The sequence below is a fragment of the Sarcophilus harrisii genome, chromosome 2 (genome assembly GCF_902635505.1).
Source record: "Sarcophilus harrisii chromosome 2, mSarHar1.11, whole genome shotgun sequence".
Lineage (NCBI taxonomy): Eukaryota > Metazoa > Chordata > Mammalia > Dasyuromorphia > Dasyuridae > Sarcophilus > Sarcophilus harrisii.
Genome location: NC_045427.1, coordinates 638,924,841 through 638,952,351, shown reverse-complemented (window position 1 = coordinate 638,952,351; position 27,511 = coordinate 638,924,841). Strand labels below are relative to the sequence as shown.

The window sequence follows — 27,511 nt, the reverse complement described above, 5'->3', positions numbered from 1 at the left end:
CCATTCTCCTCTGGCATAGAACCTCTGTAGTGTATTGACCCTGAAAGCAATTTATAAACATCATTCTCTCCCCTGATCATAATCTTCTACATTTGCATATTTTTCAAAGTGCTTTTCTCAAGAGACATAAAGCTACATAAAGGAATGCATATGAAAAAGTACTTGGGCAATAACCTCTTCACTAGGCTTACTGTTTTCAGCATTTCTTCCTTCTATATTCCAGTATCTAAACCACTGACAAAAACATAACTTTGATTTTATCATTATTCCTGCTGAAAAATCTTTGTAGCACACGCCCTAAGGTGACTGTCTCAACTCTGATGAGTCAAGTCCCCAGGATATGGCTACTCTGTCTCCGCAAGTTCTTCTAGACTGGGGATTGGAGGGTTATCTTTTCTAGTGCTGTAGCTCACAAGCCCCTAGCAGTGTACTTATCAACATGATTCCCATCATTAAGACAGCCAGATCATATTTTTTGATGAGCACCTCCCTCAAACAGTCCTCCTCCTTTAGAGTCCCTCTCCCTTTTTTACACCTTTCCTCTAATTCTTCTGTTTTCCCTTTTATCAGTTTTTCCCTTTTCCTCCTACTTTCTTATAAGGCGAGACAAGTTTCTTTATGATACCAAATATATCTGATATTCTCTCAGAGTAAAATCTGATGAGAATAAGATTCACACAATGCTCATTCCCCCTCCCTTCTTTCTCTCAATTATAATAGGTTTTCTTTGCCTCTTTGTGAGATGTAATTTCCCTTATTTTACCTCCTTTTCCTTCTTCTTTTAGTATGATCCCCTTTGTACCTCTAGTTTCTTTTTCATATTATCATAATAAAATCAAATTATAGCCATATTCTCTAAGTATACCCATAACCGAAATATAGTTCTCAAGAGTTCTTTTTTACCTTTTTATGCTTCTCTTGAGTTCTGTGTTTGGAGATCAAATTTTTTGTTCAATTCTGGTCTTTTTATTAGAAATAGGTGAGATTCACCTGCATCATTGAATGTCTATCTTCTTCCCTGAAAGATAATGCTCATTTTAGCTGGGTTGCTTATTCTTAGCTGTAATCCCAGTTCCTTTGCCTTTTGGAATATCATATCCAGGCCTTTTAATCCTTTGAGGTGGAAGTTGCTAGGTCCTGTGTAATCCTGACTGTGGCTCCTCTGTATATAAATTGTATCTTTCTGTCTACTTGTAATATGTTTTCCTTGGTGTGATAGTTCTAAAATTTAGCCATGATATTCCTTGGGGTGTTAATGTAGAAGTCTCTTTCAGGAGGTGCTTGGTGGATTCTTTCTATGGCTATTTTACCTTCTGATTCTAAAATGTCAGGGCAGTTTTCTTTTATGATTTCCTATAAGATAATTTCTAGGTTCTTTTATTCATCATGACTTTCAGGAAGCCCAATAATCCTTAGATTGTCTCTCCTAGATCTATTTTCCAGGTCAGTTGTTTTTCTTAGGAGAAATTTCCTATTTCCTTCTATTTTTTTTTGTTTTTGACTGATTCTTGAAGTCTTATTGAGTCATTCGCTTCCATTTGTTCAATTCTAATTTTTAGTGCATTATTTTCTTCAGTTACCTTTTTTTTTTAGCTCCTTTTGCAATTGACCATTTTTTTTTGTTCATTGCATTCTTCTTCCATTTTTTCTCATTCCTTCTTGCAATGATCTCATTTCATTTCCCCATTTTTCTAACTCTCTTTTAAGAGCCTTTATGCAATCTTCGAAGAAAGCCTTGTGAAATGGGGACCAGCTCATGTCTCTCTTTGGAGCTTCTTCTGGAGTTGCTTTGCCTTTAGGAACCTCAGGATTTGAGGTTTGTTCTCTCTCTCTCCATAAAAGCTGATTATGGTGAGCGTTCTTTTTTATTTTTTTATTCATTTTTTAAAGGCTTGAAGTTTGTTTAATGCAAAGGAGGGACAGCTGCTTTAATTTGCCCCGGGGCAGTTCTGCTGATTTATTTCCAGTGCTGAGTAATAGGCTAGGTCCTGTGTTCTGCTTGGGCTCAGTGGTTTACAATTTGCCTTTAGTAGCAAATCTACCAAACCACCTGCTTGCAACCAGGACAGAGTGGCCTAAGAAGCTCACAGAAGATTCCCAGATGTTTGGAATTGCAACCCTCTGACTTGCTGCTCCATCTCCTTTCCACCATTTCTCTGTGCTGGGGTCTGGGCTTCACAGACTGTCCTCCTGCCTGATTGAAAAAGACCTGTTCTGAAGTTCTTCCAAGGTATCTTTTTCTGGGAATGTGTTGCGTGTGTTGTACTCCAAGTATTTTTGGATTCTTTGACTTTAAAACAAGTTTAGAGGCTTAATCTGCTGTAGGTTTGAGAGAAGGTTAGAGGAGGTTACAGAGAGATGTGTCTGCTCTCTGCCATCTTGGCTCCCCAGGTCATATTTTTTTAAGAGGGATATTTACTAAGATGGTATAGTTGGTACAAAACATACTGCTCCCCCACCCAAATTCTATAATCTCTTCTTCCACTATTACATATAGATTCTAAGGGAAAATGAGCTTAGGCTGAGATAATACATATGGAAAAAAGGAGAAACTCACAACTCCTTGAAGCCTCTTTGGTAAAGCCCTAAAAACGTAGGCTGTTTCCTGGACTCCTTGTAGAGCCATTAACATGATTTTCCATATTGTATGTAATTGTTGTTGACCTATGGGATGATGCTAGAATAATGATGCTGATGCTGATGATGAAAAAGTCAAAGTCATTAGATATTTCAAAACTGGTCAAGGGGAATGGTAAGGAGACCTAATTCAGACTTAAGTCAAATAGAGTTCCTTCCATTTTGAAACTTCTTGATAAGTTTTGAACAAATGGTTTCTTGGTTCGGGTTTCTAGGTTTTTGTTGTCTGGGTCTAGGGCTCCTACTCTGAGATCTTGTCAGGCTTATTATGAAACTGGGTACACTTTCAGGGAGGCATAACATCGGAGGCAAAGCCTCTTTAAAGTTTATGATCTTTGAGTAAATTTCAAATTTGGGCACTTTAAATGGCCTTGGAATTTACTTAAGCACATCTTTTCACCTCCATTAGAAGCCATGAAATTAGCTAGCATGATACAGGGGAACTGTACAGCTGAGAGAGAGACTGAATTAATTCGGTAAGCCTATGGGGACGACTGATAGCTCCCTTCTTTTATCAGGGGGATTCTCTTTATGGGGAGGATAATTTTGGAGAAAGGGTTCCTCCTCTCAGTCTCTTTTACTCTTTGGGATCTGATTCTCATCATTATAATGCCAGCTGGTATTTATACTGCTTTTTAAGGTTTGCTAAGCATGTTACCTTATTTCATCCTCACAATGGAAGGTAGGTAATATTATTAACCCCGAAGTACAGATGAAGAAACAGAGACAGATGGATTGTGACTAGCTCAGTTTATGGAGTAGGATTTGGACTCTGGTCTTTTTTGCCTCCAGGCTCTATTCATTATATCACCTACCTTTTTCTAATCATGGGGGTTTTACAGGAAACCAAGGAAAATGTCCTATTTCTGGAGATCTCTAAGCAAATGCTGGATGTCACTTGTCAAGTATGTCACAGTGGACCTTGTTGCCACTGAGACAACTTCTAAATCTAGATTCTGTTATTTCCTTGGCCTGGGGGAGGTCCTAAGTGGCCTCAGGACCATCTCCAGAGCTCTAGGGACTTAAGAAACCAAAAATATTGATTGAGTACCTACTGCATGCCTGGTATTATAGCTTGCTATATAGAGGCAGCATTGCATAATGGAAAGAATCCTGGGCTGGGAATCAAGTAACAAGTTCCACTCATGGCTTTGCCACTGACTGTTTAACCCTGGACTTCAACTTTCTGAGCTCAGTTTCCTCATCTATGCGATGGGTTGGGCTAGATGACTGTTAAGGTTCCTTCAAATGAAATATTTATAAAATACTTAGCATAGTGCCTAGTACATAGTAGGCACATTTCTTCTACTTACAAATCTATGTTGCTATAGAATATAGTGCTTGCCTCAAATTCAATTCAATTTACATTTGTAGATTTAGTTTTAGTTGGTTCCAGGAAGGAAATTTTACCCTAACCAACAAATTTTTAAGATAAGGAAATCAAGGCACAGAGAGAAGGGACATGGTCAATATCATATAGGATTTTTCTGTCTCCCTGTCTCTTTGTTTCTCTTTCTTTCTCTCTCTGTCTCTCTTTCTCTGCCTCTTTCTGTCTTTCTCTGTCTTTCTCTCTGTGTCTCTGTCTCTGTTTCTTTCTTTCTCTTTGTGTCTCTCTGTGTGTCTCTATCTGTGTGTATGTCTCTCTCTGTGTCTCTCTCTGTGTGTCTCTGTGTGTGTCTGTGTGTGTGTGTCTCTCTGTGTCTCTCTCTGTGTGTCTCTATCTGTGTGTATGTCTCTCTCTGTGTCTCTTTCTCTGACGAAACAAACACTTATTAAATTTCAGGAGAGATTATGTTTGTCATTACATCTCCATTCCTAGCCCAGTGCCTTGGATGTTGTGGCACTTATTAAGTTTTTATTGGCCTGCATGTTATTTGGATTATTGAGCAAACCGAGGTTCCAATTGGGAAGGGACTGGAAGCCTCTTGACAACCATCAGGTGACATTTGAAGAGATGACATATTAGGCTTGGAATTAGGAAGATCTGAATTCAGATCCTCCTTCAAACACTAGCTGTGTGATATTGGGCAAGTTATCGAACATCTATTAGCTTCAGTTTTCTTCCTATAAAATAGGGAGAGTGATAGCACCTACATCAGAGCTCTGTTGTAAGAGTCAAATGAGATAAGACATGAATTTTTTCCCCAATCTTCATGCTATATAAATGTTAGTTATTTTTATTATTATTATGGTTAATTGTTGTTATTTATTATATCTGCCTGACTATTCATACCATACAACATGGAATATAAAGGTATTGATTTTAGCCCTCCACTGCTGATTGTTTTACATTGTTCTTGGGTTGTCCTATGGGGGAACACATCATCTTCCCAACAAGATTGTGATTGCAAGCTCTTTGAAGATGGAGACCGTAACATATGCTGCTTTAGAGCCATTATAGCACCCAAACTTGATCGTTATCCTTGAGTTAGGGATTGAGTAAATGCTATTTTCTGATATTCAAGTGAAAGAATTTGTTGCTGAGATCAAGATAGCCCGCTGGAGCCAGTTTGAGTGTGGCAAAACTATCTCTGTTTTTGACAGTGTCATTTTGCAAGTAGAATCTCAGAATTGGAAGGAAGCTTAGAAGCTATCTAGCTCAGCGTGAACCTGAGCAAGAAAACATTTGACCCCACACAAAGCATGCTTTTGTCTATAGACCTACAATGAAGGGGGAATCCACTAATTTCTGCATTAGCCTTTTGGCTCGCTCTCTCCATGCACAAGTTTTTCTTTATATTAAGGATAAATCTTTGTCTCTGTGACCTCTACCTATTTCTATAGTAATTTCAGGGCAGAACAAGACTAATTTCTCTTTCTTATTAGAAACTATTTGCATATGGGTCTCATAGCATCAACATCTTCATATGAATATATTGAAAATCACAGTTGACTGGACTCTAGAATTCAATTCTAGTTTCTCTTGGACCACTAGCTAAGTACTTGCAGGACATTAACCATTTTATTTAATCTCTCAGTTTCCTCTTCTAGAAGTGAAAAGATTGAATTAGATGGTTTCTAAGACACCTTCAAGCTCCAAGAGTCTATGAAAAACATGCAACTACATCTCAGCCAGAAGAAGCAGAGTCATCCATCTGCATCCATCATCTGGATTTCCATTGGTGGACATTCACTGGGTTGGTTGTTTTCCTCTGAAATCTGCCAGACTTTTACTGAAGAAGGCAGACTTTTGCAATTGTCATATTCCACTGCTACCTGAGTGACAGATGTGAAGAGAAAAAACAGATCTGCATTTAATTATGCAAATATATGGCTAAACTTAATAAGGCACTGGGATAAAATTGTTATAACTGTCAAGTTTGGGAAATATAATATGTGTTCTTCATCACTGATCATCATATTTGGAGAAAAAAAACAAAAAGGGGCTCAAAAAGGGCCCATCATTTTTGAAGAAACAAGAGCCACATATCAGGGATCCCCAAGCTTCTTGCTTCTGCCAGGCGTCATTCATGGTGACAACTGATGCCAAAAGTTCCAGTAGCTGACACCAGCCTCCCAAGGAAAGGAGAAAGCTGACGTTTCAAGGTTGCTCTTTTTCTAATGAGAGCTGAGAGAGATGATGTGTCCTATAATCACCTGCCAACTCTAACTCGCGGTCAGCCAGCTTCCTTCAGTGGTACTGCAGGGCTCTGCTTTTTGTGTGTTCCTCCCACTTGGGACAAAGTGGGACAGAGTGCCTCAGCTACTTTTAGAAAGGACTGGGGAATATTCCCTTCCATGTGGTCGGACAGTGGATGGGCATTTGGCAGATTTAGCTCCTATCCCAACTGCCCCAGGGTCTTTTTTTTTTTTTTTTTTTTGCTCAGATCACTCTCCATCTACTCTCTATATATCTTGTATAGACTTAGTTATTTATTTGTTTTCTCTCCCAATAGAATATGATCCTCTTGAGGAGAAAGGAAGGACATTTTTGGGAGGCCTTTTTGCGTCCTCAGTATGTAGCATAGTTCTTGGCATTTAATAACTGCTTAATAAATGCTTATGGACCTGATTTGACTTTGGGACCATTGTTAAAAATTCATTTTTTTTTTCAGATTGAGCTAGAGTCTGCAAATTACTTTCCTTCCAACAGTCTTATGTGGTATAGGATTTGGAATTAGAAGATTTGAATTCCATGTGTGCTCTTTATTCCGGTGTGATCTTAAACAAGTCACAAACTTTCTGGGCTCAGTTTTCTTTTCTGTAAAAAGAGGGAGTTGGACCTGAAGGCCTCTGTTCGCAACAGGACCTGAAGGCATTGTTCGCAACAGAACTGCCTACTGATAATTATACTTATTCCCTTGTTTGGGGTGAGGAAATGAGGGACTACAGCTGGGAAGGGTCAGAGACAGAATTCAAGCCCAGATCTCTGGCTTTGGGAGCCAGAACTTTTCCTACTATCAAATGCTTAATCAATAAGCATTTATTAGACATCTAGCATATTCTAGGCACTATGCTAGGATCTTTAAACACAAAGACAGAATTTAACAACCTCTGCTGCAAACTTTGAGCTGATGAAGCCTTGTCTTTCATTTATTCATTCACTAAGAAGCAACTGGACAAAATACAGTCCTAGCTACTCAGAATACAAAAACAAACCTTTAATTGTCTTTGTTCTCAAATTGTTTGTATTCAAGAAACTGTACATACAAACTCACACTGTCCCCCCACACACTCGCACTCACACCCTCACCCTCACACACACACACATGAAATGAAGTAAACACAAAATACTTCCAAAGCAAGTATAAAGTAATTATTGCATTAGGGAAAGGCACTAACAACTGATAGAGATCTGTTTCCATTATCTCATTCTATTTTGCTTAGGACTAATTTTTCAGCTCTATTTCCATGGCTTGTTCATCCCATGGCATTGTTTAATCTCAATAGCCCCAGACATTCAGCAGGAACTTCTTAATTTTTTTTCACTTACAATGCCTTCTCACCAAAGAGTGACTCCGGATCCATAGATATTTAAAAATAGGTATACAAATCAAACATTTATTGATAACTAAACCATAATTTCATAATCCTTACATTCAGTTATGTGAGGATCACAGCTCACAATTTAAGAAACTTTGATCTATATTATTGTTCTATAGGAAATGATGAGCAGGATGTTGTCGGAAGAAAATCTGGAAAGTCCTCCATGAACTCAAAGTGAAATATACTGTATCCAAAATAATAGCAATGTTATACTCTAAATAACTTTACTAGTCTCAGAACTCTGGTGATCCACGACTACTTTGAAGGATTTATAATGGAAAATCCCATTCATACCCAGAGAAGGAAAAAAAAAGCATAGAAAAAGTTTTGCTGTAGAACAAGATCTCTTAGTTTTTCCCCTCATGGCTCCTTTTCACCCAAGAAATTATGTGACCCTAGGTTTATAGGTATATAAAAAGTCAAATATTTGCTGATAATAAATTATAAAGAAATTTATTTAAAAACAATTCTTTGATATGTGTGTATATATATATATATATATATATATATATATATATATATATATATGTTAACCACATTAAAGATAAAAGCAAATTTTCCTACTAATGAAGTGGATGTGCTAGTTTATTTTTACATAAAGAATTAAATCTTTATAAGATATTTGATGCCTTTTACTATTGCCAAATTTTTCACCACTCCTACATTGTTATTTGGCCCCATATAATGTTATGATTCACAGTTTAAGAACTTTTGATCTAGACCTATATCCATGTGTGGGTGTAAGTTAAGAATTATTGTTTTATACTCTCATGTACTTATTGGATTGGTCCTTCTCAGTCAGGAATCACAGACAGCACAAGTCAATCCCAGGACAGAATCTCAAGGTTAAAAAGGATTTCATTAGTTTTCTATTTCAACACAATGAGCAAGAATCCCATCTACAGCATTTCCAGCTTTTGTTTGAAGATTTCCAGTAAGGGTAAACCCATGATCTGCCAAGGAAGTCATTTTCCTTTTGAAATGTTTAATTGTTAGGAAGTTTCTTCTGACGTCAAGTTTAAAACTGACTTCTATGTAACTTCTACTATGTCTGTTCTTGGGCACCAAGCAAAACAAAGCTGATCCTTCTTTCCCTTTGCAGCCCTTCAAAATACTTGAAGACAACCATTGCTGTCTTCCTCCTAAGTCTGTTCTTCTTCAGGTTATATGTCTTTAAGTCCTTTGATTAATCCTCAAATGACATTCTTGGAGGATTTTTGAGAACCTCCCTTTCTTTCTCTCTAGTCATTAGAGTCTTCTTGAGAATATAAATAGAAGAGATTATTGATATCGTTGGGAAACAGCCTCATAATGGAGACTTTGGGGTGTCCTGAAAAGAAGACTGAACCAAGTTCTTGGATTTGTCAGCACCTGGACAAGTGACCTTAAGTAAGTCACTTAACCTATAATCTGTGTTCATTTACTTAGTTGTCAAATGGAGAGAATACCACCCTTTATGTATTTTAGCTGATGTTGTGGGGGTCAAATGAAAGCAATACATGCAAAAATGGAGTGAAGATGCCAGTGACAATATTGGTGATAATGATATAATCATGGTGGTGAGATTGGTAGTGAGTACTGACGATGTCGATGGTGGTGATGGTACAGGAACAACCTTCCCTCCTTTCTTTATCCATCGCCAAACATCTCTGAGGGCTGACTGCCATCCCAGCATTGCTGGAGTGATACGTAACTTCCCTTCCTCTACTCCTAGAGCAGTCATAGAAACATCATCTTTAAAACAAAACAATAATAATTCACATTTCTACAGCACATCTTTAAGGGTTACAGACTGCTTTATATATATTATCTCTTACTTTTGAGGTATGTGCTCCTGTGGTCCTCATTTTACAGATGAGAAAACTGAGGAAAAAAAGTTAAGTGACTTGCTCAGGATCACTTAGCTTTAAACTCGGGTCTTTCAAGATCCAAGTTCAGTGTCTTGCCCATCACAATATAGATTCTAAGGGGAGAGAAGATCAAGTTCTAATGGCAAGTGATAGATATACTGACCTTTCTATAGGCTCAAAGAATACTCTTTGCATCTTTCATTGGGTAGATTTTGTTAGGAGGTTTGAGCATCCTTCTCTTCCCTGCCAACCTAGATTTGGTTAAAAAGCATCCTATGGCTTATATTTAGAGAGATGCTGAGAGCACTTAGAGAATAAGTGACTTGTCTAAGTTAACACATCATTAGTAGTGGAACTAGGATTTGAATCAAGGTCTGTTGACTCCAGATGATACATTCTTTCCATTGCCTTTACCTTTACCACAAGTAGCATTATTGCACCACATGTAACATTATTGCACCACAAGTAACATCATTGCACCACAAGTAACAGTATTGTAGCGCATGCTCATCTAGCTGGTGGGCTTCAGAGCAAACAGTAGCCAGTGTGAGACTCGACCCTATCACAATAAATGAATGCAAAATATTAAATATTTTCTATGTGTCAAGGACAAGTTAATTGTTGGAAGTATAAACATAAAAACCAGTCAGTCTCCTGCTTTCAAGAATATTACATGCTAACAGATGGAGACAGAGCATCTCAGGTTGGAGAGATTTTGGTTTGGGAAGCCACGAGGATGGCGTGGGATCCCACGCTTTCCAGAAATCATGTTAGCATTGATTTTCTTACTAGCCCCCGAGCAAGAAAATGGATAGAAAGGAGAAGGGCAGGTGTGATGGCAGAATATGGCCTGCTTGGGTGGTCAACTGGGACTAGAAACACAGCTCGCGGTCTGGGACTGGCCAGATACGGTGGGTGGGCCACGTGCTTTGAATTGACTCCTCCATCAGGACTGCATAATGGTGGTTCCAAAGCTGAGAGATGAAATCATGCAGGGCACAGTATCGGGAGGTCTGGTCATTCAGAGGGAGCAGCAGGCAATTTGGAATGAACTTGAATTTGAAGAGGAAGGGGGGATGGAAGATAGAAAATTCCAACCCTCCTTTCCATGGTTTAAAGTCCTGTTGCGTTTCTTTTTGGTCCAGGGGAAAAGCATTCTCCCCCTCTCTCTTTTCTTCCCCATAAAGCTGGAGAAGTTTATACTTTGGGATTGCAGATGTAATTGACAGAGTAAATGAAACTGTCAAGTGTCCCAGTCCTGCCGCTTCAGGGTTGGCTGGAGATCAGTTCCCTTGGCGGCCGGGAGAAATGAAACAAGCCGAGTCCAGAGGAATAATGGACATAGCCCATGAACCCGAGTCAGTCTTCATTCGCCTTAGTTGAGACACCTCTGAAGGGAGAAGCTCTCTGGATGTCAGAAAGTCTCTCATGCGAGCGTTTATAGGGGGAAAAATGTTCTCTGAGAGTTTTTCCCAATCTTGAACAACTGTTATACTCCCTGACTTTAGAGATCCAGACACAAAAGGGTGAGATTGGCTTTCAGGGATTTCATAGCAGGGGCTGTAAATGGAAAGCTCTTATTGTTTTCTTTATTTTTATCACCAAATTCCATTACACAATGGTAACAACTCTCAGGGCAGAACATTTGGAGGGTTTATTGTCCTCTCCGAGTTGTTAGTCGGCTGATCTCTGGCCCCCAGCCTTGGAACTCCACAAATGTTAGTGCTGTCATTCCCCAGGGTGAGTGGTAATTGTCAAATGGAGCTCTCCAACTGTCCCCTGTCAGTAATGGTTTTTAAAGACCTGGCAACCGGTTTCTTTAAAATCACAAACAAAACAAGCTCTCCAGCATTTTTAGTCCTTAGCTGTCTCTGCCGCTCTCCCTCAACGTGATGTCATGTTGTCATTCACAACAAGCTGCCTTAGGAAGTGATTTTATTTTCTGCACTAATTATAAAGGAACCCTACCTTGAGGATCAGAGGTTCAGAGCTGGAAGGGACTTCTGAGATAGTTATCAAGCCAGTTATCTCATTTTATTCATGAGGAAACTGTGGTCCAGGAAGGAAAAAAATGACTTTTCCAAGGTCACGCAGATAGGAAGTGAAGCATCCAGCAACTGAACCCAGTTCTCTAATTCCAGATTGATCAATCAAGAAATACCTACTACGTGTGAGACACATTAGAACAATTCTGGATCCAGAACGAGCTATATTATCATTCAGCTCACTTATATCTTCCATTGGAGCATGATAGTTTTTTAAAATCTTTTTCTGGGAGGAGGCAATTGGCGTTAGGTCACTTGTCCAGGGCCACACAGCTAGGAAGTGTTGTGTGTCTGAACCTGGATTTGAATGCAAATCTTCCTGATTTCAGGACTGGTTGCTCTATCCAATGCACCCTCTAGCTGCCCCACAGCATGAGAGCTTTTGTCAAACTCCTTGCTGAATTCCAGGCTTGCTATTTCCCCAGCATTCTCCTGGGCTGTGTTTGTGCAAAAGATTAGGAGTAGTTAGGTGGAGCTCCGTGCCTAGAGTCAGGAAGACCTGAATTTAAAACTGACTTCAGATACTTACTAGTTGTGTGACCCTAGCCAAGTCACTTAATCTCCATCTGCATGAAGATAATAATATTACTTACCTCCCAGAAGTGTTGAAAAGATCAAAGGAGATAATATTGATAAGACACTTATCTCTGTACTTGGCACATAAAAATGGTTGTTTTCTTTCATCCTTGTCAGTATAGGAGGAACCACTGTCAACCCCCTCTAAAACGATGGCAATCTATCTGTCAATACCTATGCAATTAAGAATATTTTCCATTTCTAATGCAATTTTCCATCTCTATTAGCAATAATCGTGCCTTCGTTAAATCTCATTGGCTACTATACTGCCACTGTTCAAAACTAACTTTCCATTTTTGAAATAATTTCAGAGGGTAGAAGAATAAAAACTGAGGAAGTCTGAAAAAGGTTTCTTATAGGAGATGCCATTTTTCATATCTACATATTCCATAAAATAGGATAATTGGGGCTCCTAGAAGTTGGGGATTTCTGAATGACCTCTCCAAGTTACTTCCTCTAAGGTGCCAATTTATTACTTTGAAGTCTCCATCAGGGCCTATCTCTCTCATTCTCTTCTGCTTATTTTTTCCAACTTTATCAGCATCCACCATTTTTATGTCCTGAGAGCCTACAGATCATTGACTCATTCAACTTTCATTATCTTAATAAAGGCTCAGCAAGGTAGCTGGCAGCCATTTGTAGGATTATTTTATCCAAGGTCTTGACAGTCTCTGCAGGGAGAATGGGGCATTTCTGTGAATAGAAAATCTGTTGGGGAAAAGTTCTGACGAGGCTAGGCAAGTGTGTAACAAACTAAGACTTAAAAAAAAAACTTCAAGCCATACCTCAGCAGCCAGATGTGAACAACTGGGATGAGAAATGGCAGATTTTGTCCCTGTTCCCAGATGCTAAGAAGTATGGGAACCTGCCACTTTAATTCTGACAATGCATAGGAACACAATAAGAGAAAGGAAAAAGTTTCAAGTTCCTTGCAGGTCTGGATGTTACCTCTGGAGCAACAAGGGAAGAACTGTGGCATGAAAAGAAAGGGAAAAAAAGTCATCTAAGCCTTTCTTCTCAGCATTTTGCCAGGAGATTGATTAGAAAATATATTAACCACCAAGTCATAAACATTTTATAATTTTATATCACTTGAAAAAAGTTTTTGCTTTTGTATTTCCCATTACTTATGATGACCTATTCCTCCCAGAGATCAATCCTTTATGACAAAGATTTTAAAAACCAAGTTAAAAAGAAAACAGTACAGCAAAATTAATTCCTAAGTCTAACATTATATGCAGTGTTCTGCAAAGTTAGTCTCTCATCTATGCATAGAATTAGACATTTTAGATCTCTCTTTTTATTTGTGGCCATGCTTGGCCATGATCATTTCACAGAACTTAATTTTGTTTATTTTTTTTGTTTTTATCTACATTTTGATAGTTATTTTGCATGTTGTTTTTCCTAGTTTTGCTTATTTCACTTTGCATCTGTCTATAACAGTTCTTTCCATGCTTCTCGGTAGTCATCATTTTTACTGCACAGCCATATTACATTCACATGCCAAAATTTGTGCAGCCATTCTCTAGTTAGTGAGCATCTGCTTCATTTACAATTCTTGGAAACCATAGAAAACATTTTGTTGTATATGGGTTCATTCAAAATATGTTTTTCTAAGACCAGGCTTCTCTAGAATTACTCTAGAGCAGTGCTTCAACTTTTCCCACTGGCTATCACCTTTTCAACCAAAAATTTTTTATTTTATCCAGAGTATATAGGTACATAATACATATATATATATATATAAAAATCAAACATTTGCTGATAATAAATCATAATTTTGTGACCTCCATATTCAGTTACAAATTGCCATATGGCATTGTAAATTACTGTGCAAGAAGCTGGGCTCTATAACACAATAAAGCAGAGTGGCAAAAGGGTTAGTCATTACTAAAAGTATCTGATGGGTCTTGTACCTACATATGTAGATGGTAAGTTTGCCTGACTTTTCCATTCTCTATATGATTTTGCATAAATTCTTTATTCTCTCCATGACTCTTAAGATTGATTATAACCAGATTGGGCCTCAAAGATTGAGTTTAATTCTCTCATTTTATAGATAGAAAAACTGCAGTCCAAAGAAAGACAAATGATTGGTTCTAGTTTGTAGGTAACAGAGTTTGAATTCTAATCTTGATCATCTGACTCAAAATCCAAAACTCTTCACAAAAATCTCATTCTTTTAGGTATTTTTTTCATCTGTTAAATGAGGAAGGAAATACTTACTCTTTCAATCCATTGTATTGGACTTTGCAACTAAATGGCACAATGGGTAGAATTTTTCAAATGAAGCCCTGAATTGAAATCCTGCCTCACATACTTCCTGATTGTCTGGCCCTAGATAAATCACTTATTCTCACAGAGACTTAGTTTCTCATTTACAAACTGGATTTGATACTTTCTAAGGTCCCTCCCAGCTCTAAGATTATACTTCTATGATCTTATCAAGAGATTTTTCCATAGAGGGCATGGACCTCTCAGTGAAAGCAGCAGGTCTTTTTCTAAAGCAGTGGAAATAAGGGAAAGCTTTTGGATTAACTTTAGAAACTTTTAGGAGCCTGAGGAGAAGAGCAAAGGAAGAAGGCACCATGATACATTCAGGAACATGAATGAAAAAACAAAGAGAGGGAGGTTTGGAAACCCTGAAGTGCTACAGCAATGTTAACTTTTATTGGTAAGCATTTTTGCAATTGGAATTCTAGGGAACCAGCAGAAGCAGATTTCTCTTTAATAGAGATGAAGAATTTTTTCCTTAAAATCTAGAAAGCGACCTCCTGTGATAGAAATTACTTAGGTGATAGAAATAGGAAGTCACTAGGTCAATTTGAGTTGAAGAGCCCTAAGATTACAGGGCTGTCTCAGCACCCAGTAGGTGTACAATGGATGTTGACTGAGAAGAGTTGATTAGTTCCTAGGAGAGCTCTATCTTCAGGCATCACTTTATTGAACTCAGCTTTGATCAGCAATTTAAAGTTCATCTTGGCTCATCGGAAGGGTGCCAGAACACAGAGGGAAAAATTGTTTCATGATACAGTAACACTAGCTCTTAATCAACATTCTGTCCTAAGAGATGCAAGGAAGCCTCAAATTTCAGTTGTAAACATGGTACTAGAGAATTCTAAAGACCCATTGGGATGACTTCCTGGGGGTAAATTACATGAAAATGATTCTTTTCATTTTTCTTAATCTATAGAGTTATTAAGTGAGTCTAAATGGTTTGGTCATTGGGGAAGATTCTTACCATGCATATCCCAAAGCGGAAGCCTCGGATCATGGAGCAAAGGGGAGAAGAGGGAAGGAGCTCACAATTGAAAAGATTTGCCATCTGTGAAGATTCTAGGGTATATAAAGCCCTTTCCATATGTTATCCCATTGGGTATTTATAATAATTGTAGGAGGTGGGAATGCCATTCTTATTGTTCTGATTGTACAAATGAGAAAATTGGGTGTGAGAGGTGTTAGATGATCTGTCCAAGGTACCAGTGCTCATAGTGACAGATCCTGGATTTCATTTTTCAGATTAGGATTCAGATTAGGATCTTCTGATTTCTAATTTAAAGATCTTTCCACTACTCCAGCACACAACTGGAGATAGAGAAGGTATTTATCAAATATTTTCTGAGTGTCAGAAATTGTGCTCAATTTTGGGGATAAAAATATAAACTCAGTCTCTACCTTCAAGGTGCTTACATTTTAATGGAGGAAGATGGCATATAGAAGAGAGCTAGAGAACCAGGTGGGATTGTGGGCATTATTTGGAGCTAGTGCCCAGAAAATGAGGAGACTTATTTTCAAGGCAAGATAAGGATATTAGACCTAAGTGTAGTCATGACAGCTAATATTTACATATCCCCTTGATGTTTACAAAGAACTTCACATTATCATTTGATTCTCATTATAACCATGTGATGCAGATGCTATTGTTATTCCTTTTTTTATAGATGAAGAAACTGAGGCTGATAGAAATTATGACTTGTCCAGGGTCATATGACTAGTTAGTGTCAGAAACAGGATTTGAAAATAGATCTTCCTGTCTCTAAGTCCAGTACTCATATTATTCCATTTGATTGCCTTAAAAATGATAATAATGATGCTAATAGCTAATATTTATACATGGCTTTAGTGTTTGCAAAGCACTTTGCATGTATTAATTAATTTGATACTTGCAACAACCCTGTGAGACAGGTGTTATTTTTATTATGATTATAATTTATAATAATAATTAAAATTTAATAATATCTACCATGTGCCAGCCACTATGCTAAGTACTATATAATTAATATCTGATATTCTTCTCACAACAACACTGGTAGATGGGGCTACTATTATTTTTTCCATTTTAAAGATAAGAAAACTGAGACATACAGAAAGGAAATAAAGCAAACTGATAGATTTTGAATATTAATAGAAGCTGATCTCCTCACACATGTCATTTAAATAATCTCCAGATTTTAAAATATCTTCCTAAAGACCAAGATTCTTGATTTCATACATACAGAGAGGAGACCATCTATAGAATTCCATGGGAAATTAAACCTTTATTGCCAAAATAAACTTTGACATTATTTAAAGATGAAGGATGAGCTGTCTGTGAGTCACAGCTGAAATGCTATGACATGATTAAAATGATTTGCATTAAACTCATGGAGAGAACCTCAAAGTTCACAGGGAATGGCCTAACAGATTCCATGCAGCTTGGGTCCACTAGAGGATGTGACAGGATTTGAATTACAATTGCACAGCCCTCAGAGTTACATGGAGCCTCATTGACCAACCAGTCCAATTTATTTCTGCACAATAATATCTTTTATAGAATCTCCAAGAATAGCTAGACATCAAACCTTTTCTTAAAGAGAGTGTTATCTTTCTGTCCTCTTCTATCCTTAAGTTAGGAAGACTTGAATTCAAATCTAGGTTTAAACACTTACTAGATGTGTGATTCTAGACAAGATATTTTGCTTTCATTTACTTCAGTTTCCTCAATTGTAAAATGGGAATAATAATAGCACCTATTTCACAGAATTATTATATAGGTCAGTGATAAAACATATGTAGAGTGCTTTGCAAACTTCAAAGCACTATGTGAATGCCATCTATTCTTATATTCATCACCATTCTTCTTCTTGTTCTTGTTCCTTCTTCCTTCCTCTTTCGTCTTCTTCTTTATCAAAAAGAGTCCCAAAAGATTATATTAGACTATAGTGGTAGCATAGAGCTTGAACTTAGGAATGCTTGAGTTTACATCCAACCTCAGTCACTTACTAGCTGTGTGACCTTGGGCAAGACAGTTCTATTTGCCTTTGTTTCCTTATCTGTAAAATGAGCCATAGAATGCCAAATCACTCCAGTATCTCTGTCAAGGAATCCCCAAATGGGTTCATGAAGAGTCAGACATGACTAAAATGACTGAACAACAATTAGATGAATGGGGATTAATATAAAGCATTAAGCTTAGTTAAAAAAAACCCACAAGTCCAAGAGCCAGTGGATAAAAAGCAAATGTTATGAAAAAGATCTGAGAGGCTTAATCTGAGAGACTGCAAGCTTCTTCTCTTTTCAGAAGACCAAATGACCTTCAAGTCTTAGCATATGAGGACCAATCAAAGGTACTGGGCACATTTAGCCTGGTGATGCTAAGTAGAATTGCAAAATATCTGTGAGTATTTTGAGATGACGACAGAGGAGACTTGTTCAGTTCGGCCTTAGATGGCAGAGTCGGGAGGAATATTTGGAAGTGACAAGGAGAATTCTATGTCAGGAGCTGTCCAAAGGCACGGGAGCTGTCATTGAGGTGGTTGGCTCCTTGAATGTCTTTAGACCAAGATTGAATGGTCTTTTGATTGAGAATTTGGTGACTCCTTTTGGGTATGAGTTGAACTAGATGGATACTGAGGTCTTTGCTAGCTCTCAAATTATGATTCCTATGTGAAATTATGATTCTCATTATGATTCCCATATGGATTAACTGAGAGAGATATTAGCATAGTTCTCCTTTCAGTCATGACTTTAAAATATGCAGCTTTTGTTTAATTAGCTAAATTCAACCATTAGAATCATTATATTCAAAAGAAATACATAATTAGAGAATGATTCATTTAAAGAACTGTGAACATCTAGGTGTAATTAGGTACCATATTCCCTAATGCTTAAATGTTATCAAGAACTGTTTAAGTCAAGCCTGGTTTGGTAGAATACAGTTATCCCTTCCATACAGTAGGATTAAGGGTCGCAGCATCTCATTATCTGGAAAATATTTTGGCCTTCCCTTCAAACCAGAGGTCTGATTTTTTCCTTTTTCTCTTACAGGATGTAAAGTTTGCAGTTCCTTACTGTGAAATTTGGATTTATGTTATATAACATTATACATATATTTTATGTATTTCTGAATTTTAAATTTTTTTCTGTGCTATTTGCTGGCCTTCATGTGTCATCTGTGGCTTCAGCAAAATTCCCCCCAAATTCCCATTTAATTTCTTATGCCAACCTGTGATATTATTGAAATTGCGGTGGGAAAGTCATTATGTGGTAGGGATGACTATACTTTATTCAGTTCACTCTGATTCTCAAAAATTCTATTGTGTTTGGAGTGTTCAGGACATTTTGGTGCCCTCATCTCTGCTTTCCTATTTCTGGTCTCCATTGTTAAAGAGCCTTAGTTACCCAGTCCAGAGACTAAAATAATTTCTTTTGTGGTCCTTCTTTGCAGCCTATTACTAATGTAACATCATTTGGGATAACTTCCTTGGAGGAGGATTTCAGCTTCCTCTGGTCTGAAAGCCCCTCTTTCTTCTCCCATTCATGGGAGCCAAGGACAAGGAGAAGTTTCCAGGCTCTAGTGCTCTGACTTGGCAATTGTGTTTTTGTTAATCAGAGAATAGGGATTTCTTTTCTCAGCCTTATCTCTTTGCCCTTTAAAGTTAGAGCTCCTATTATTCCTAATTTGCATCAATTGGTCCCTTAGCAATAATCACACACACAGGAATAAATAATAGCTGACATTTAAGATTGGCAAAGGGCTTTACATACATTATCTCATTTGACCCTTCCTACACCTTAATGTAGTAGGTAGTTTTTGGTCATTATCCCCATTTTGCAAGAGAGGAAACTGAGGCTGAGTGGCTAAATGATTTATGTAGGATGAAGTAGCTAGAAAGTCGTGGAAGTAGGATTCTCTCCCAGATCTTTTCAGACTACCAGAACAAAGCTCTTTTTATTATCTAGATATACCACAATAAGATTTTTTTTCCTCACTCCCTTTCAACCTCCTCTCTCCCACCATCCAACTAGTTACTAAGTTCTGTTGATTTGAATTTTGCAATATTTCTTGACTTTCTCTTTTTGTCTTGTCTGAAATTGCTTTCATCCTGATCCAGGATCCCTCATCATCTCACACTTGAACTATTCCAATAAAAGTCTGCTGGTTGGTCTCCTCCATTTAATCTAATTTATTTTCTACTTTCTTTACTGCACCATGCTATTATGCCTCTTATTTGTATGATGTCTCCCACCCCACCTGTCCCTGGCTACTTTTATAATTATTATTTTCCTCATTAAATGTTCTCTATTACTATGAAGTAGGGCAAATATTATTATTCCCATTTAACAGATGAGAAAAATGAGGCAAAGTAAGTTAGTGCTTTATTCAAGGCTACATAACTAGGTAATGATAGAACCAGAATTAGATATTAGACTACTCAGGATCTGTCTTGTTGATGAGAAGATGTATAGATACTCTCTCTCTTCCTGTTTCAGGAAAGCGCCGTTTATGCTTCTCTTTACTTTTTCCTTCAGATCAGGAACCATAAATCATGACCAAGTCCAGTATTTTATTGTACATGGATGGTGTTTGTCAACCCTTTCATCATCCCAGTAACTTTCCATTCCTTTACTTTCTGATATCACTTTACGTTTTTTTTTTTTTTTTTTCTTTTTTCTCTTTCTACCTATTAGGGTAGGGACTGTCTTTGCAACACAAGAATGACTCAATAAATACTTTTTTCATTCATCCATTTATCCATTCATTCTTCCCCAAACCTTTCCCCAAGTTTTTGTTTCACTTCCAAATCCCCCCCATTTCATCTCCTTTATCAGAACAACATGTTCCAGAAGACCAGTAATTAATTTATGTTATACAACCAAATTCTTGGCCAGGCCAGGGTTGGAGAAAGTGTTTTAAATTTTCCCTTCAGGCACTAGGCATATTGCCAAATTTCATATCCTTGAACTTCAGTTGCTTCTTGCCCAGCCCACGCCAATCACTTCACCTCTTAGCCAACTTGGCCCCATGTACATCATAACAGAAGATGGCAGAGGAAAGTTGAAGGAGACTTGCATCCAGATCACTGATTGATCTGGACCAAAGTCCCTTAACCTAAGTTTTTTTTTTCTTTTATTTGCAAAGAAAGAGTTAACCTGGATGAGCTCCAAGGTCCCATTCAGATCTCAAATTCCATGCCATCTTTAGGTTAATGCAACAAAAATGTGAGGACCTAGGTGGTAACTGAGAGGGTGGAAATGGGCAAGATATAAATAGAGTAGGAAGTAAATGTGATGAGAACAGAGGAAGGAGAAAACCATTTTCTTGGAGCAGTCATTTAAGGGAAATCAGTGTTAAGTACATCATAAAGAATAAAAATGTAGAAGTTTATATCTGCATAATGTGCTTATTAATTAGTGTTGAGTTGTTAACTAGTTTATAGTCTCCTGGAACTGGAAAAATCTTTTTAGAGAACACTTAGCAAATGGCAGACAGATTTAATAATCACCATCTCCTTTGGAGTTTTTATTCTTTTCATCCAGATCCATTCAGTTCAATTCAGCAGACATTCATTAAGCGACTTTTCTGTGCAGAGCACTGTTTGAGTCCTGAGGGGAGATATAAAGTTTAGATGTAGTGACCTTGCACACAGTATGGTAGGAATGAAATTTGAAACAATGGCTTTGGATTCAAATCCTGCTATTCCCACTTAGTAACTATAGGATCTTGGACAACTTACTTGTAACCTCCAGGCCTTAGTTTTTTTTCAATCTGTAAAATGAGTCAGATTGGACTCCATGACCTCCAGATCTTACCCATCTCTCAACTTGTGATTCCTTTCTGCCTTAATGGAGCCAAAAATCTTATAAAATAACATGGCAATGATGCAGGTGACAATAATGTATCATAAGTGAATTAGAAAACTACAAAAATAAAATTATGAATATGAATTGAGCAGTGGAAAGTCACTAATGATTATAGTTTTGGGTAGATGAACATCTTGATAGGTAGAAGCCAGGTAGTGCAGTGCATAGAGTGCTGGGATTGGAGACAGAAGCCCTTTGCTCAAAAATCCCTAGTAAAATGATATTCTCTTGTTCTTCTTGCTGTTGTTCAGTTGGGTCTTACTCTTTGGGAGCCCATGGACTATGCTGTCTATAGGGGTTTCTTGGCAAACATATGGAAGTGTTTGCCATGTTCTTCTCTAATAGATTGAAACAAACAATGGTTAAGTCACTGCTTATAAATATCTGAGGTTATATTTGAACTTGTCTTCTGATTCCAGGAGCCATCTCCACAGCATGGCCCCTAGTGAGTTACATTATATTTTGCCTTCCTCCATTAGCGTATATACTCCTTGAGGACAGGGACTACATTTTCTTTGCTTGTGTTTGTATCCTAGAGCTTAGCATATTTAAAGTGCTTAATGAATGTTTTTTCTTATCTCCCTCTATCTATAATAATAATAATTGTTATCTTTTAAAATAAGTTTTTAAAATTACTTACTAGGTGACAAGCACTGAGCTAAATGCTTTACAAATATTATCTCATTTGATGCTCACAATAACCTCATGATGTAGACCCTACTGATATCTCCATTTTACAGATTGGGAAACTGAGGCAAACAGATGAAGTGACATGCAAGTTAATTCTCTATCTCTATCTTTCTGTCTCTTTGTCTCTCTGTCTCTGTCTGTCTCTCTTGTTACAGAGCTATACAGTGTTTGGGGTAGATTTGAACTAGCTATCCTAGATTATTCTGTCAGTTTGTGAAAGATGTATTGCCATGTGGAGTGCCAGAGACAGGATGAGCTGTGAGTGGGCTATTATAATAGACCAGGTAGATGGTAATGAGGCCCTTGAGAAGCAGTAAAGATATAGGAATGATTCATGCCAGAGGTGTTAATGGGGTACAGTGACAATACCCTGGCTATAAAGTCCCTGAGATGTTTTGCCTCAACTCTAGAGAGAACTCATTATCTAAGCCATCCCAGAATCACAGAGACCTAAAAGATCCCCTCATTTGACCCCTGCCTGACCAGGCAACTACAACACAATCAAAGAAAAGATCCTTTAGACTTGTAAACGTTGGAAAACCATCACCTTCTCAGCCAGCCCATCTCACTTTTGATCAGCATCGAGTCCTAAATAGCTCTAATTGTGATAGGGCTGGGAATAAGGGGAGTGGGCTACTCTAGCTCTAGGGCGAGGTGGAATATTATTCCCAAGTTTTCCATCTTGGCTCACAGCAACCTGTGAAAAAGATGCTCAGGATAATATTATCCCATTTTAGAGATGAGCATATTGAGACTCAGATCCTGAGGTGCAGAAAAGTGACATGCCTTGCCTATCACTAGCCAATAATGGGAAGAGGTAGGGCTGAATCTCCAGTAGACTCTCTGGACTATAAACACAGCTTTCTTTCTACTGTTCCTTGTTGCCTGAAATTAGAACTCAGAACTCTGGACTTCCAGGAGCCTGGTGGTCTTCTCTGTACATCTCTCTGCTTCCAACAGGACTCTATCTTCCTCCGAGTGTAGATTCTTCCCCTGGCCTCTCCTCCTGCCCAGTTAAGTGGAAGCAGGTTCTCTCTCAAAGCAGGTTACAAACACATTTCATTGTGATGGACATTTTTGAAGGAAAAGTAAAGTCCTTGAAATCCCACCAGAGTAACTTTGTTTCCTCTTAATGGTAAAAATGAGAATTATTATCCTTGGGGACAAGAATCCACCTTTAAAGACAGCTCATTTTCTTTCCAGATGCCATCCTCCCAGCTTCTCAAAGCTGTCACGTCCTGCTTGGCTTCTCCCCCTGATGAATCTGCTCTCCCGGCACTCAGCGCTGGCACTGGAGAAACAGCAATTAAAGTGGCCAATCATGGGCACTCCTAAATCACGGCTGAGTACTGGTGACATGATTAACGGCAGATGCTCCAAGTGCTGGAGTCAGCATGTTGGATGCTTCCTTCCTTCCTTCTTCTCTGGCTACCTTGCAGCCACTTGACCTGGATTTTCTCTGAAATTTCCTGGAAAAGATTCAACTTTATTGGGGTGATGTTGGACAAGCCATTTTACTTTTGTTGATCCTTGGTTTCTTCCTCTGTAAAATGAAAGGGTTGGATCTTAATGTTTTTGTCACAATCTTGTGCAGTTTTTGGATCCCTGATCAGAATCATGTTTTTAAATGCCTCGAATAAAATACAGGATTATAAATGAAGCCAGTTTGAGCAATAGTTGTCAAAATATTAAACAGACAGACAAACATTTAAGGTCAGGGATCCCATACTAAAAGCCCTTGGACTAGCTAGTTTTATGGTCCCATATGATTTCAAATCTTATGAACCTGTGATTCTATGAACTGGTTCATATCCAATGATACTGTGCCTATAGAATTTCACAGCAGCTACTTTGCAAATTAATTCTGTCTCTTTACAGTGGGAATCTTCTTTAATTCACCTCTGATATTATTCCTTGTGTGACTCTAGGCAAGTCACTTAATGTTCTTAAGACTCAATTTCCTCATGTATTAAAATGAGAGTATTGGACTTTGAGATCATCTACATCTTCAGCTCTGCTCTTTGGACTATCTGGTTCCAGATACTCTGAGAATAGGCACCCACTTAATGCATCCACATCCATTATCTCTAAATGTTAGTTAATAAATCAGATCAAGATTATTTACTTGGAACCTACCAAGTAGATTTGAGATTTTGGGTTCTCAGTTTTTGAACCTTGAATCTGCTCTGTTCTTTCATAAGTAACAATCAAAGAAAAGGCACAAAGATAAATTAAATCGTGATAGGGGGCCGAGAAGGAGATAACTATCTGTAATACCTTCTTGCTTCAGTTTCTGAATTTTTCAAATGCAGACAGAGCAGTGCAAAGCTGTGTGAGGGGCTCCCTTACATTTGCAAGCCCTCACTCAACAAATAGAAAAGAACTTGGAGATCATCCAGTCCATCTTATTTTATAGATGGGGAAACTGAGATCAAGTATGATGATGATCTAGCATTCTTTCTGCTGGGTCACCTAGCACTCTTTATGTTGGGCCACCTTGTTTCAAGTGAGTCAATGTTTATAAAGTAGAAGCACTGAGGATTACTGTGACCAACCTGGTCATGACTCTCTGAACATAGTTGGAAATGTACACACACAGTCCAGTCTCGTATTGGAGATGTTCCCAGCACTTCGTAGGGTTTGCCAGAGTTCAGCCCTCAACTTGTTTTGCTAGGAACCTGGGGTCACCATCATGCCTTGATGAAGCACTGGATGATGGATGATGTGGAGGATGACAGAAGTGAGGGATGCTGCCCTCAGAGATTATCTCCAGTTTATCCTGTCTATCTTGTATGGGCAGAGTTTGCAGTTTTCTCTTATACAAGTTCCTTGAAGTCATGGGCTATTTTTTGCTTTTATATCCTTAAGGCTTGGCACATTGGCCCAGCATACAGTAGGTGCTTAATAAATACCCTTGGCTTGTTGACAGGTAGCAGAAGTGTGGCATTGTCCCTAGACTTCTATGCTGAAATGGGTTCAACTCCCTACCCCTGGGGTCAGATGCTTATTATTTATGTACCACTTAGGATTTATCTCGTTGTTCAGTCGTTTTCAGCAATGTCTGACTCTTCATAAACCTTTTTTTTTTTTTTTTGGGGCAAAGATACTAGAGTGATTTGCCACTTCCTACTCCAGATCATTTTACAGATGAGGAAACTGAGGCAAATAGGGTTAAGTGAGTTATTTGGGGTCACACAACTAGTAAGTGTCTGCAGACAGATTTGAACTCGCTTCTTCTGGCCTCCAGACCTTAGCTGCCCTGGACTTAACTACACTTCAGAATTCTCTATACTTATGATATCATATGTTCTTTGCACAATTACACACACACATATATTTGTTCCCAAAGCAGTTTGATATGGCAGCCTCAAAATCAAGAAGGTCTATAAGTTCAAGTTCTCTTTCTGACTCATATTTGTTTTGTGATTCTGGCTAATTTTTTAAACCTATCAATGCCCCAGCAATTCTAAGACTTCAAAGAAGGGGTTAATGTATTTGGGGAGGAGGGGTCATTTCATATAGAGTTCTCTGTGCCAATCAAATCCCAATACCCCAATAGTCCAAGGCTATTTCTCTGTTTATATACCAACATCATGTATACCCATTCTCTATTTTTGTGTCTTTAGTATATTGCAATGGAAAATCCAACTTGGTGATGGTCCACGTATAAACTGTGTCATCCTTAAGCTTATAGATTTTTCCTGTTATCAGCTCCCATTGTTCCTCCCTACCTCTCATAACCACACTCTGGGGAGCTCAGAATTTGGGGAAATTATAACCTATTTACAACAAAAAAAAACCTTTTATTGTTGCTAGTATGTTTGTGTATGTATGTGTGTGTGTGTGTGTGTGTGTGTGGTGTCCCCTGATCAAGTTTGTAAAATTCTTCCAGCCATTTATTCTTTTAATCTTGCAGTAAATTTCTTAAGATTATGTAAGTAAATATTCAAATAGTGAGAAGAATAAAAAATAGGTTGAAGAATTAAAAGTTTACATTCTGTAGTTATTACTCCAGTATTTAGAAAATATATTTTCTGTTCTCTGAACTGAGAACAAGCTTTCAAAATGAACTAGGTTGACGGGAAGACAATTGTTATATCGCTGAGGAAAGGGTTAGGAAATGTTCTGAGAAGGTGCTATATGTTTGGGTTTTGCAGTGAATAGAGTCCAGCACCTGGAATCTGAGAGAATTTAGCTCAAATCTGGGCTCAGATGACTAATTGGGTGAGTCTAAGCAAGTCACTTTAATTGTAGTCTGATTCAGTTTCTTTATCTATAAAATAGGAGTAGAAACATCACTGGCCTTCCAGGATGTTGTGAAAGTAAAATGGGATAATATTTTAAAAGCATTTTGTAAACCTTTGAGTGCTATATAAATTCTCCTCCTCCTCCTTTTCCTTCTTCTTTTCCTCCTCCTTCTCTTCCCATTCTTCTCCTCCTCCTATACCTTTTCTTCCTCCTCCTCCCCCCAACCTCCTCCTCTACTTCTTCCTCCTTCCCTTCTTCACCTTCTCCTCCTCCTTCTGTTTCTCCTCCTCCTCCTTCTCCTTGTTGTTCTTCTTGTTCTTGTTCTTTCTCTTCCTCCTCCTCTCCATCCTCTTCTTTCTTTCTTCCTCCTTTTCTTTTTCTTCCTCCTCTACCTCCTCCTTCTTGTTCTTCTTTTTTCTCTTCCTCCTCTTCTTTCTCCTTCTCTTCCTCATCTTCATCCTTTTCTTTCTTTCTCTCTCTTTCTCTTTCTCTCTCTTTCTTTCTTTTTCTCTCTCTTTATCTCTTTCTCCTTCCTTCCTTCCTTCCTTCCTTCCTTCCTTCCTTCCTTCCTTCCTTCCTTCCTTCCTTTCCTTCCTTCCTCTTTCTTCTTCTCTTTCTCTTTTTTCCTTCTCTTCTTCTTCCTCTTCTTCCTCCTCCTTCTCCCCCCCTCCTCCTCCTTTTCCTCTTTCTTTTTCCCTTTCTCCTTCTTCTCATTATTATCTAGGTTAAAATTCTACCTCTGACACTTACCAGCTCTGCCACTATGGGTGGGTGACAATACCTCTCTGACTCAGTTTCCTCATCTATAAACCAAGAATTCTGATGCCTAGCACTTTCCTTCACAGGGCCACTGTAAGCCTCAAAAGATATGTAAAAGTATTGCAAATTTCTAAACTTATTAATAATAATAATAGTGTAACAATAATTACTCTTCCATTATCTTTCATATAGTTTCTTCTTTGATCTGCGCAACTGACCTTGGTTCTAAGAGTATTATTTTCCCTAAGGAAACATCCTCCCAGACGGTAGATGACTTTTCATGGGCACATAGCTAATAAGTGTCAGGGGCAGACTTTGAACTCATATATCCCTGAATATAAACCCAGCAGGTGACTTCCTGCTGGTAATCAACCAATGAAGACCATGATGACTCCCTGCTCTGATATCTTTGTTTTGGGTAATCAAAATCAGGATCAAACCTGTGGCAGCAAAGGTCCCCTTGGCAAAGTGGTATTTTCTGCTGTTCACAGTAGTTATATTAAGGAAAAAAACCCTCCTATTTATTTTCCAGATTCAAGTGTCTTTCAGTTAGATAGAAGACTGGTAATTGTCGCTTCTACTTAGCTCTGGAATTTG

The 27,511-nt window shown here is 38.1% G+C and overlaps 1 long non-coding RNA gene across 1 annotated transcript in view; it reads left to right on the top strand.

Annotated features, from left to right (window-relative positions):
* LOC116421989 overlaps positions 1–23,546 on the top strand; it is an 84,786-nt gene extending 61,240 nt beyond the window's left edge. Inside the window, exons 2-3 of the long non-coding RNA XR_004232595.1 lie at positions 8,869–9,012; positions 23,111–23,546. This is a non-coding gene — a long non-coding RNA (uncharacterized LOC116421989). The remainder of the gene's footprint in view (positions 1–8,868; positions 9,013–23,110) is intronic.
* The last annotated feature ends 3,965 nt before the right edge of the window (positions 23,547–27,511 follow it).